This window comes from Sciurus vulgaris (assembly GCF_902686455.1).
Source record: "Sciurus vulgaris genome assembly, chromosome: 3".
NCBI lineage: Eukaryota > Metazoa > Chordata > Mammalia > Rodentia > Sciuridae > Sciurus > Sciurus vulgaris.
This window is the reverse complement of record NC_136463.1, coordinates 14,190,848-14,204,320: the sequence shown is the minus strand read 5'-3', so window position 1 is coordinate 14,204,320 and position 13,473 is coordinate 14,190,848. Positions and strand designations below refer to the sequence as shown.

General features: G+C 40.0%; 1 long non-coding RNA gene across 1 annotated transcript in view; it reads left to right on the top strand.

The window, feature by feature from the left end:
* Positions 1–13,473, top strand: part of LOC306656451 — a 561,410-nt gene that overhangs the window by 367,609 nt on the left and 180,328 nt on the right. The gene's annotated exons all lie outside the window — the stretch shown is intronic.

Here is a 13,473-nt window from a genome sequence, read left to right as displayed (position 1 = left end):
TACCACTGAGTTACATCCCCCAGTGTTGTTTTAATTTTTATTTATTTATTTATTTTTTTCAATTATTGTCTTTTTTTTTTTTTCTTGGTGATGCTGGGGATTGAACCCAGGGCCTTGTGCATGCGAGGCATGCACTCTACCAACTGAGTTATATCCCCCAGCCCTGTTTTTATTTTTTGAGACAGGGTCTCACTAAGTTGCTTAGACTGGTCTGAAACTTGCAATTCCTGTCTCAGTCTCCTGAGTCCATGGGAATACCAGCAAGTGTCACTGTGCCTGACTCTCTTTTCTTTTAAATTCTGCTATATTAAACCATTCAATGAATAGGTCCTATTTATTTAAACCAGTATTCTTTTGGGCATTTATTTTCAAATGTTTCCTATGCAAAAAGACAGAAATGAAGTCGGGTATGGTGGTGCATGCCTGTAAACCCAGGTGACTCAGGAGGCTGAGGTGAGGATTGTAAGTTGAGGCCAGCCTCAATAATTTAGTGAGGTCCTAAGCAACTTAGCAAGAGCTTTGTCTCAAAATAAAAACCCAAAAAGGGCTGGAGATGTAACTCAGGGGTAAAACACCCTGGGTTCGATGCCTGGAACCCAAAAGAAAAAAATAAAAAGATAGAAATGAATATACTTATATATACTTCTGTGGCCATATTTCTGCAGATAAATTTGTAGTAATACACTTGAATTGGACTGGGAGTGTAGTACTTATCTAACATTTGTCAGACCCTAGGCTTAATCTCTAGCACCACCAAGAGGAGAAAAAAGATATTTTAAGGGGCTGGGGTTGTTGCTCAGTGGTAGAGCACAGGCCTTGAATGGGTTCAATCCTTAGCAAAAACATGAAAATAAATAAAGATATTGTGTACATCTATGATTAAAAAATATTTTAAGATTTTAAACCTTACGGATCTTGCTAAATTGTTTTTAAAAAGGTTTGGTGGTGGTACATAAGAACAGCAAGATAGGATAAGTCTGTAAGAGGAAATGAAATTCACATTAACATTACTGATTCAATAACACATGAGAGTCAAATATTTTCCTCAAAGTAACTTCTAAATGATGCAACAAATAATCGTAAGCTTTAACCATCTCTTTTTGTTTTTAAGGCAATGTTTTTGTAAATTTGCCTGAGCAAACCTCTCTTCACTCCTCTATATATTTTTACTGTCACCAGTTGTAACACATCTTAGCAGATTCCACTTCAGACCATTTTAAAGTAGTGTTTCTTCATTTTGTTTTTTTTTTAGTTGTAGATGGACACAATACCATTATTTTATTTATTTTTTATGTAGTGCTGAGGATTAAACACCAGTGCTAAGTAAGTGCTCTACCACTGCCACATTCTTTGGATTTTTTTTGGTGGTACTGCGGTTGAACCTTGGAGCTCTTTACTACTGAGTTACATGCTTAGACCTATTTTAAAATTTTGAGACAGGGTCTAAGTGCAGAGTCCGTTTTCAAAGTTTCAATCCTCATGCCTCAGCCTCCTGAGTAGCTGGGATTTTACGTGTGCACCACCCTCCTTAACTTTGGGCACGGTTTGAAAAATAGTATCGCCTATAGTTATTCCACACATCTAATCATAGAGGCTAATATTTATTCACTGCAACCTCAGCAGTGACTTCTCAAACTGAGCAGTTTGAGTAGCATCTGTGGACTCAATTAAGAATAAGAAATTGGGCTGGGAGATAGCTCAGTTGGTAGAGTGCTCACCTTGCAAGCACAAGGCCCTGGGTTCGATCCCCAGCACCGCAAAAAAAAAAAAAAGAAAAAAAAGAATCAAGTAATGGGGATCTGAGGGTATATGCTAAGTATGTACAATGCCCTGAGTTCTCCAGCACCAAACCAAACCAACCAAAAAAACAATCACCTGGACAAACCAAACTGTTTTTGGTTTGATTAAACAACAGAAAACACCAAAGAAATCAAGAAAACCTGCCGAAACTTATGTTACCATATTTCTCCTGATTTATTTTTGTTGAGCATGTCTTCAGATCTTTAAGCAATTGTTCTTGCCAAAGGCTGGCCTTTTTTTTTTTTGGGGGGGGGGAGGTTAGAGATAGTATGCCTTTATTTATTTATCTTTATGTAGTGCTAAGGATTGAACACAGTGCCTCACACATGCTAGGCAAGTGCTCTGACACTGAGCTACCTCCCCCAGCCTCGTGGCTGACAGTCTTAAAGCTGATAACTCATCATTGCTCCATGGCTTTCTCTGGCTAACAAGCTACTTGGAAACTTATTTTGGTTGCAGCTTCATTTAAAATTTTTGTAAAGAAATTGTAGTGTGATGAGAAAGCCCATTTCTAATTTCTTTTGTTTTTCTTTGTGGTTGCTGGGGATTGAACCCAGGACCTCACACGTGCTAAGCATGTGTCTGCCACTAAGTTACAGCTCCACCTCAGATTTTCTAAATTTTCTGACAGTTGCTTTACCATGAACTGAGATTGTGTTGTGTGCTTAGTCTGGCAATGCTGATGCCTATATTGTGTTCTTTCAGCAATGTATGATGTTACCTCAGAACAAATACAGTGCATTTGCACCTAAGTCAAGAACAAAACAAGTCATATTCACTATGCCTTAAAGGTGTGACAGTGGAATATTAGAAGTTTTGAGAGAGGGATAGGCATGGCCTGGAGCTCCTGTTGAATCCAAGCCTTTGTCCTGAGTAAAGCAACTCTGGAGCAGCAGCCCCCATGGGTTGGAGCACAGGCAGTGAGCACATGTTGTGCACCCACAGAGCCCACCATGCCCAGTGGATTTCTGAGGCATGGTGAGCCAGGGCTGAGGCAAGCCAGGGCACCCGGACCAGATGAGTGGCAGGAAAACAGGTGGTGGCAGACTCGAAAGTTCGGACGCAAGGGTTAACCAATAGCATCAACACCTTCCAAGAACTGATTAGCAAAAATTTAGACCAGTAGGATTGGTACTTTTTCAAAACCTGATTGGCGTAAATTTGGACCAGTAGCATTCTCCCAAGAGCTATATAAATCCCTAGCTCACTCAAGTAGCAACCAACAATTGGGTCCCCTCTTACCCTGTAAATTTCTCGTTTCATTCCACTTGAATTAAACCTACTTCTTACACTATTGCCTTTCTGCCTTTCAGTGGCCATGAATTTTATTGTTCAGATTTTCAAGGCAAGAATCTGGCAAGAAGTTGACAGTTGAACTGCTAGGGTCTGCTGTGACATTGGAGGGCACAGCCCACTATTGGGATGCAACATGCTACTTGACAGTAGTGGAGAGAATCCATCTTTGCTGGCTGAGACCCTTGGATCTGACGCTGGCGGGCATCCCCTGCCTTGGTCAGCTGCTAACACTGAAACAAGCTTCCTAGGCTGCAGAGGCTCTATCCTCCTGCAGGAGTGAAGAAACTCCGGTTTCACTCTCAAGTAAAATCTGCTCACTGCAACGTGTACTGTTGCATGTGGAGTGTGAAGAATGTGTCCTTGCACTTTCTCACACGGTGGTGAGTTCAAGGGTTCCTGCCACTTATCTCACCTTTGAAAATAATTGCAATTTGGGGGCCCTCAAGAACTCCTACAGGTTTCATAATTTACTAGGACTCAGAACTCTCGTATTATGGCTTAGATATTAGGTATCCCCAAAAGCTCAGGTGTCAAACAATGCAAGATTTAGAGGTGAAATGAATGGGTTATGAGAGCCTTAACCCAATCAGTGCATTAGTCCCCTGATAGGGATTAATGTGGTGGCAGTACGTGGCTGAGGGAGGTGGGTCCCTGGGGTGTATATTTTGTCCTTGTTGAGTGGAGCTCTCTTACTTCTTGATTGTTATGTCCTAAGCCAATTTCTTCCACCACACTCTTCAGCCATGATGTTCTGCCTCAGCGGGAGCTCCAAGGAATGGAGCCAGCTATCTGTAGACTGAGATCCTTGAAAACACAAAGGAACCTGGGCCTACCAGTAACATATGAGGCCCCAAATAAACTTTGCCTCCTCAAATTTTTCATCAGCTCTTTTGGTCACAGCAGCTAAAAAGCTGAATAAAACATGGAAAGTTTTGATACTCATGGTTACAGTTTATTACAGTACAAGGAAACAGGTTAAAATCAGCCTATGGATGAGTTCCATGGGACAGAGTCCAGAAAGTTCCAAGTTTGCAGAGGCCAGTGGTCTTGTCCTAGTAGTCATGAATAGCACCAACTTTTTCCGCTAGTGATGTAAGACAATACATGTGGAACACTGCCCATCAGATCAGGGAAACTCAACAGGGCTTTGGTGTCCAGTTTTGACTGGGGCTCACTCCTGTAGACAGTGAGCAACCATGTGGTTATTATTCTTCACCCTCCCCAGAGGGCGACCCAAAGCCCTCACCTAAATCAGTTACTATCTGATGTGGTGCGAAGTTCCAGGTACGCAAAGACACGAGAGGGCACTGCTGGGGCTTAAAGATCATCTCCTAGGAGCCAAGGGCAAAGGCCAGACCTGTCCTTGGGTGAGGTTAGCCTAATTTTTTGCTACACTCCCCATCCCAAACACTCAATTCTGCCACTGTAGTGTGAAGGTAGCCAAGGACAAAATTGAAACTTTTTTCAATCAGTGAAACTTTTTTTTTTTGTAAATGGGCACAATGCCTTTACTTTATTTACCCCTATGTGGTGCTGAGGACTGAACCCAGTGCCTCACACATGCTAGGCAAGTGCTCTACCACTGAGCCACAACTCCAGCCCCTTCAGTGAACTTTATTCATGGAGAATGAATGTGAACTTTTTTTATTTTGGTATCGGGGACTGAACTGAGGGGCACTTTGCCACTGAGCTACATCCCCAGTCCCTTTTATATTTTTTGAGACATGGTCTTGCTAAATTACGTAGGGCCTCACTAAGTTTCCAAGGCTGGCGTCAGCCTTCCAAGTCACTGGGATTACAGGCATGAGTCACCGTGCCTGGCTTCATACATAATTTTCATGTTTCATGAAGTGCTCCTCCTGGATTTTTTCCCCTTTTGTGTGCGAGAGCTGGGGATTGAACCCAGAGCTTTGAGTTCTGCTAGTCATGTCCCTGCTCTACCATGAGCAACAACCAACAGTCCTTTCTCTAACCTTTTAAAATATAAATACCATTCTTAGCTTATGAGCCATATAAAAACTGTAGTCAGCTGGGTTTAGCCCACTATGGTGTGCTAAGCTCTGACGTCAGTGAAAATGTTGTCATGGTACATAATCAAAGAGTAAAATAGGACCTGAGTATTGTGTGCTTTTCAGTAATGTAGATCAAACTACACTCAAAGGAACCTGGGCCATACCAGTAACATAAAATCTGATCCATCGTTTCAAATTACTGGTGCTGATTTCAATTTTACTTTGTAGTTTTGAATTTTTTTTTTTTTTTTTTTTTGTGGTACTAGGGATAGAACCTAGGGCTTTGTGTGTACCAGCTGAGTACTCTGCCACTGAGCTATGTCCCCAGGCCTTTATATTTAGAGACAGGTTCTTGCTAAGTTGGCCTTGAACTTGTGATCCTCCAGCCTCTAACTCCCAAGTAGCTGTTAGTATAGGCATGTGCCACCTGGCCTCACTATATTGAATATATATATATATTTTTTTGCGGTGCTGGGGATTGAACCCAGGGCCTTATGCTTGCAAGGCAAGCATTCTACCAACTGAGCTATATCCCCAGCCCTATATTGAATATTTTTAATACTTACCTTTCTATCCACATAAATCTTCCCCATTCAAAGCCTAGTCCCCAATTCTTCTTGTTCTCTAACAATAGTCTTAGACCTAGGCTCCAAATAGAAATAAAACGATTGTGACATACAGTATCAGGACAGGTTTAAGTTGAACTGTGAAAAAGTACGGGAGTTCTTTTTTTGGTGCTGGGGTTTGAATCCAGTCTCACCTGTGCTAGGTAAACATTCTACCACCGAGCTCATCCTGGTCCCAAGAGTTCTTCAAGGTTAATGAGCAAAAATAAAACCTTGGCAATCTCATGTCAGATCCCCATGTTTTGGAAATTTTGCTGGTTCATGAAGTCAGGTCTGGGAAGCACTCTTACAGACCTCTCCTTTACAGAGTTCCAGAAGCACAGACTGTCACTGATCTTTATTTGGTATACAAGTATAAATGTGTACTATGATTTGATTTTGCTGTATGGTCTCTTCTAGATAATAATCACAAGGCAAGAATTTTTCTCCTACTTTTTTGTATAACCCTTAGCAGGCCTTCGATATATATATATTTTTTCGTTGTAGATGAACATAATGCCTTTATTTAATTTATTTATTTATTTTGCAGTACTGGGGATTGAACTCAGGGCCCTGCACTTGCGAGGCAAGCACTCTACCAGCTGAGCTATCTCCCCAGCCCTTATTAATTAATTTTTATGCGGTGCTGAGGATTGAAACCCAGTGCTGCAGGCATGGCAGACAAACACTGTACCACTGAGCCACAACAATATAGTTTATATAGTCTTAGGAGGAATAAGGAGAACCACTTTCCACCTTTCTTTCCTTTTTAAAAAATCTGTTTTCTATGTTCCCTAAAAAATTTCTATGGATTTGCAACACAGCCTTGTTTTTGGATTTGCTTGCTGATGACACCTGTGGAGAAAGTAGTTGGGCTGAGCCACTGACTTTCCCAAGGGCAGGGTAGAGTGGAGAAGACTCTTCTCTGGTAAGTTCCCTCTTTTCAGATGTTGGTCTTCTGCTTCTGGGACTAACCAACTCCTTGATTCTTCACTTATTCTTTGTGGAAACTCTTCCTCCATCTCATGTTTGTAGTTATTACTAGAGAGCGCAGATCCCATCCAGGGAGGAAGAGGCTAGGCCATCATGTTCACTGCTCAAGAAATATTTGGAGTCAAACTGGGAGGAAAACAGGTTCTACTGAAATCCAGCTTTGAAGGAAGATGGAAGGAATTTCATTGTTTCAAAAGTTCCATCTCTGAAATAATGGAAGGTGAGCAGAACTTTTAAAGAAAAGGCTGGGAAATGAAATAAAAGACAGGTGATAGACATGTGGAGTTAGTTGGTCAGGCTGAGTGCAGGCCTTTCTCCAGAGGTAGAGGCTTTCTTGTTCTCAGTTTCTTCCGCAACTTGTCAGGGTAGGTATTAGCAGCCCTTTACCTTCCCTCCATTCTATTTTACAGATTTGGACTCCTTCTGAGTCTGGGAGACTTCCTTATCACATCGAAAGGAGTCAGTCGGGACATCTGGGGCCAGATCTGCACCTTCCTACTTTCCAGTCTGTTTCGCTTCCAACCCAAGCTATCTTCTCTAATCACTTGAAAATCATTCAATGAGCACATCCTCTGTGCCATCTTCATATTTCATCTCCTAAGAGCTCTCTGCCTCATCTCCTTGATCTCTTGCCTCTTCCTGAACCATATACAGGGGCTCAGCAAGGAGATCCTAAGTCCCTTGGCCAAACACCATCCTAACTGACATTTTCTCTGGGTCACAGTAAACTTGTTTCCTAAAAAAAGAAGCATTTGAATTTGAGAACAAACACCACTTGCAATAAGTAGCAAGGAAGAATGTGCAAATTTTCAGCTTCTCTCTACAGACAGTATGGGCTGAACTCAACAACGAGGCACTTCTAGCACTGTACTCAAACTGACAAACCTTATAATTCCAGCAACTCCAAAGGCGGAGGCAGAAGGATCACAAGTTCAAGGCCAGCCTCAGCAATGTAGTGAGACCCTGCCTCAAAATATAATTTTTAAAAAAGGGATGTAATTCAGTGGTAGAGTGTCCCTGGGTTCAAACCCCAGTACCTCAAAAAACCAGTTAAATGAACACACAAATGGATGCTATATAAACATTTCCAGGCTTACTATGACTAGAAAGACGACTTTTATATTCTTGACTAATTAAAACATGTCTTCTGATGGCAGTGCATGTATAGTGGTACACCTGTAATCCCAGCAACTGGAGACTGAGGCAGGAGCTTCACAAGTTTGAGGCCAGTCTCAGCAACTTAGTGAGACCCTGTCTCAAAATAAAAAATAAAAAGGGCTAGGAATATAGCTCAATGGTAAAGCATCCCTGAGTTTGATCCCCAGTCCAAAAATACATAGAACAGAATATGGTGCATATTTCATTTTGTAGAGCTTACACTATTGCCCCATATTATATACAATTACACAATCTAGTAACAAAACAGGGATGATACGTGTTGTATGTGCAAATCCAAGAGTGCTTTTCTTCAAATACATTAAAGTCCAAGTTCATTTTAAAGCAAAATAAAACATTTAAACACTAACCATATCTTATCAAATGTTAAACCAGAAGAAATAGATCTTATCAGTCCAGGGGTCTGAGCATATTATTATTAATTTTCTTTTTGTGGTACTAGCAATTGAACCCAGGGCACTCTACTGCTGAGTTATATCCCCAGCCCTTATCATATTTATTTTGAGACAAGGTCTCCCTAAGTTGTCCAGGCTGGCCTTGAACCTGTGATCCTTCAGTTAGAAATCTCCAGAGTAGCTGGGATTATAGGTGTGCACCACCAGGCCCAACAGCCTAAGCATATTATAACAATGCATGACATATTTGACACTAATAGTCTAAAAGATACAAATTCATTCGGACACAAAAAACAAAAAAGGACAGAAGGATCACTTAAGTCCGTGAGTTTGAGACCAGCATGGGCAATATACTGAGACACCATCTACAAAACAAACAGAAACAAACAAACAAACAAACAAAAAAAGGAAGGCAAGGATAATTAGACTTAGATGAAATTAAATTTTAGATAAGAGTTTCATTTTGTTAATTTCTATATACCAATATAGGAAACTGCAATCACCACTCACATAGGCCCTTCCTTTCCTGGTATTTGCATTTCTGGCAAAGTAAATCAGTGTCAGTTGTTTGGCAAGAGAGGAACAATAATCCCCTCTCCAAAAAAAGAATTTCATTATGGCAACAATGTGCACCTGTCATAAAGACACCCTACTCTCTAAAGGGGCATGTTTTATGGTTCCTCACTTAATTGTCCATTATTTCTAACCTGTTCAACATAAATATAGTAAAAATTTTTTTTTTTTTTCTTTCCAGTGCAAATACTTTTGTCCTTAGACAAATTTCTATCAATTCCAGACTTTGGACCACTGCATTTTTTAGATGAAATATCCTAATCTTAATTCTATGCCTTGCAGAGTCACCAGATACCATACAATTTCAAGGAATCTTCTGTTTAATTAGACTGTTTGATATGTTACGGGATAATAATACTTCCTGCTAATTTGCATACTCATTCCATAGATATTAAGATCTATTAGACAATCTCTTTATTTTTTTGGTTCTGGGGATTAAACCCAGGGGTGCTCTATTGCTGAGTTAGAACCCTAGCCCTCTTTACTTTTTACTTTGAGACAGATTCTCACTAAGTTGCTGAGGCTGGCCTTGAACTTGCAATCCCCCTGCCTCAGCCTTCAGAGTCACTGGGATTATAGGCATCTGCCACTGTGCCCAGCCAGTTTTCTATTTTAAAGTGAAATTTATGCCAAAAACAGTTTAATAATCTGTAGCCACAATCACCAAAATAATCAACTGATTCTGGTAAGAATTCAACAGATCAGGGTTGTGTCTCTTTCGGGAGATGGTCCATATTCTCCTTGAAATTATGCTCCTTTCTTTATCTCAAATACTTTTCACTCTCAAAATAGCCCACATTCTCTCTTGAATATGCCTTGCTTTCCTAAATACACCTTTGTCTATGCCTCTGAATAGTACTGCTGAAATTCTTTTCTATCACATATGCCAAAAACCCTGAGTACTGAGTTGAGCTGCTGGCTCTTTGGGATACCTTAGATATCTCTTCTCCTGTGACATTTCTTTGTCGCTCACATAGGGGTCTCTGATGGCATAATTTCATGTTAAGGGGATAGAAAAGGAATAATTCCAACCCACCTCCACAACTGAGACCAGTGTCTATCTCCTTTAGATCAGTCCAGGATGAGACTTTTTATCTCAAATTAAAGCAGGATCATTGCCCCTTGCCAGTCTAAAGTTATAAAAGGCAGATCTTCACCCCTAACCAACCCTTAAGATTAAGGGATCAGGTTTGGGGTTGGGGCTCAGTGCTAGAGCACTTGACTAGCACGTGTGAGGCACTGGGTTCAATCTTCAGCACCACATAAAAAAATATAAACAAAATTATTGTGTCCATCTTCAACTAAAATTAAAAAAAAAAAAAAAAAGATTAAGGGATCAAAGTATCAGGGGAAGGGGAATGAGCAGGGTATACAAAAAAGATAGTCTCAAAAAAAAAAAAAAAAAAAAAAAAAAAAAAAAAAAAAAAAAAAAAGATAGTCTCAAAATAAGTACCCAGGACCCACTGAAAAGCAGAAAACACCCATGAATATTTGGCCTGCACCCCAGATCCATGCCCTTGCCAGAAAAAAATAACATGAGGGTACTGTACAAGTACTGGGAAAAACTGGTATGAATTCCATAATCCTGTCCTGAGCGCTACCTCGAATCCAACCCAACACCCCACACAAACCGGTTGCTGTTTCTTCCTCTGTAAATATAGATTGAACCCAGGAGTATTTTCCCACTGAGCCACATTCACAGCCCTTTTTATTTCAAAGCAGGGTCACACTAAGTTGCTTAGCACCTCCCTGATTTGTTGAGGTTGGCCTCGAACTTGTGATTCTCCTGCCTCAACCTTCTGAGTTGCTGAGACTATAGATGTGTGTCATTGTGCCCAGCTCTATAGCATCATCAAAGAAGTTTAATGTGAATCTAATCAAGTGGTGACAACTAGACAAATCCAAATGAAGGAATAATCTGCAAAGTAACTGGCCTAAATTCTTCAACAATGCAATAACTGGGAAATTATTCCAGTTTAAAAACAATCAACAAGAACAAGAATATTAAAAGCAGGGACTGAGGAAATAGTTGAATGCTAAGTGCTTGCTTGGCATGCAGGAGGTGCAATGCATGATCCTTGAATGGATCTGAGAGGGGCAAAAAAGTCCAGCTGTAAATGGCATTATTGGGACTATTGTGGAAATATGAGTAAAGATAGTAATCATACTAGATAATAGCACTGCATAAATACTAGTTTTCTGAATTTGTTCACTGCTTTGTAGTACTGTAGAAAAATGCTGGTGTTTTAATTAGAGTATTAAGGTTAAGAATGTATGGGATTAAGCTGAAGTGTCTGGATGTCTGCAAACAACTCTCAAATAGTTCAGGAACACAATTAAAAAAAAAAATGAAAGAAAAGAAAAGAAAAAAATGTATAGCATAGTACAGCAAACATGAAAACATGCAACCAGAAAGCAAATCTGAGCTGGGTGAGGTGGTGCATGCTTATAATTCCAGCGGCTTGGGAGGCTGAGGCAGGAGGATCAAAGCCAGCCTCAGCAACTTAGCGAGGCCCTAAGACTGAATCAGCAAGATTCAGTCTTCAATAAAATACAAAAAGGAGCTGGGAATGTTGCTCAGTGGTTAAGTGTCCCCAGGTTCAATTCCCGCTACAAAAACCAATCAACCAACCAAACAAACAAAATACAACAACAAATCTGGGTGAAGGGTACTTGGGTGTTCCCCTTTTCTTTTTCTTTTCTTTTCTTTTTTTTTTTTTTTTTTTTTTTGAGATACTAGGGATTGAGCCCAGGAGTGGTTTACCACTGTTTTACATCCCCAGCCCTTTTTATTTCCAGAGGATTTTTTTTTTTTTTTTTTTTTTTTGTACCAAGGATTGAACCCAGGAATGCTTTACTAGTGAGCCACATCCCCAGTCCTTTTATTTCTTATTTTGAGACAGGTCTCTTGCTGAGTTGCTTAAGGCCTTGCTAAGTTGCTAAGGCTGGCTTTGGACTTGTAATCTTCCTGCCTCAATCCCCTGAGCCTCTGGGATTAAAGGTGTATGCCACTGAGTCTGACACAGTTGACAAGGCTGGCCTTTAACATCAAATCCTCCTGCCTCAGCCTCCTGAGTCACTTGGATTATATGTATGCATCACTATACCTGGACCACTGTTTTTGCTTTTTTTTTTCCCCTTCCAACATTTTTAGAATTAAGCTGTTCAAAAAATGAGGTGGAAAAAAATCTATCTTCACTTTGCAGTTCTACACATGACTCATAATGGACCTTACTATTGCTAGAGTCAGCAAACATTTACAAATAGAAGGCTAAGGAAGCAAAAAGCAAACAAAATTACCTAAACTTAAAAAGCAATGAATGCTGTTAGCCCACATTTCCTTTAGAAAACAAATAAGGTTCACAGCAGGAAATTGTTTCCTAGAAGGAGAACTTCAGTTTAAAGTATAACTATTTTATTATTATACAGATAACTATATTAAGTCAGCTTTTATTGCTGTGACCAAAATACCTGGTAAGAACAACTTCATAGAGGAAAGAATTACATTGGTTCATGGTTTCAGAGGTTTAAGTCCAGGTGGGTTAACTCCAAAGCAGAAACATCATGGTGAAAGGGTGTGGTGGTTAAATCGTGTGGTGGAGGAAGGCTGTCAGTTCATGGCGGCTGGAAAGGAGGGAGAGGAAGATAGGAGGAAGGGACCAGCAACAAAATGCAGTTCCCAAGAGCATGCCAGTATGGTCCTACTTTCTTCAATCATGCCCTACCTGCTTAGTTTCCATATCCTCCCAGCAGTGCATTCAAATTATTAATCTGTCAAATGGATTAATCTACTGATTAGATCAGATCCTTCATTCTCCAGTGATTTCCCAAAGCCAAACCTTTGGACACTGCTGTGTTGGGGACCAAGTCTTCACATATGAGCTTTTTTTGGGGGATATTCCAAAACCAAGCAGAAACAAATCTTTGATACAATTTAGGGTTATTAGAAAAAAAAAAAAAAAAAAAAAAAGTCCAGATTCAGGTGCAATGGTGCATGCCTGTACTCCCAGGGACTTGGAAGGCTGAGGAAAGAGAACTGCAAGCTCGAGGGCAGCCTCAGCAACTTAGTGAGACTCTCTCAAAATAAAAATAAAAAGGACTGAGAATGTAGCTCAGTGTTAAAGCATTCCTGGGATTTTCGTAGTACCAAAAAACAAAACAAAATAAAGCAACAAAAACACAAAAAGGAGACATTGCTTGTACGCACATGCAAATGATTTACTTTCCAGAACATGAAACTACTGAAAACCCTCAAAATTATTAGTCTTTAGTTAGAGATGATCTATTATTATTATTATTGTTATTTTAAAATTTTTTAGTTGTAGATGGACACAATATCTTTATTTTATTTATTTTTATGTGGTGCTGAAGACTGAACCCTGGGCCTTATGTGTGCTAAGTGAGCATTCTATCACTGAGCCACAACCCCAGCCTGAGATGATTATTGAATAAACATTTACTACATACCTGTTGTACACCTATGGTTTTGTGTTAAGTGTGCAGAAAAGGGTAAAACACAGTCCTTCCTGCCTGGAAGAATTCTACATATCAATCAGAGTCTCTGTATGTCATTATAAAATCTTAATTTCTAAATTTAGTATTTTATATCACAGGCAACCTAGA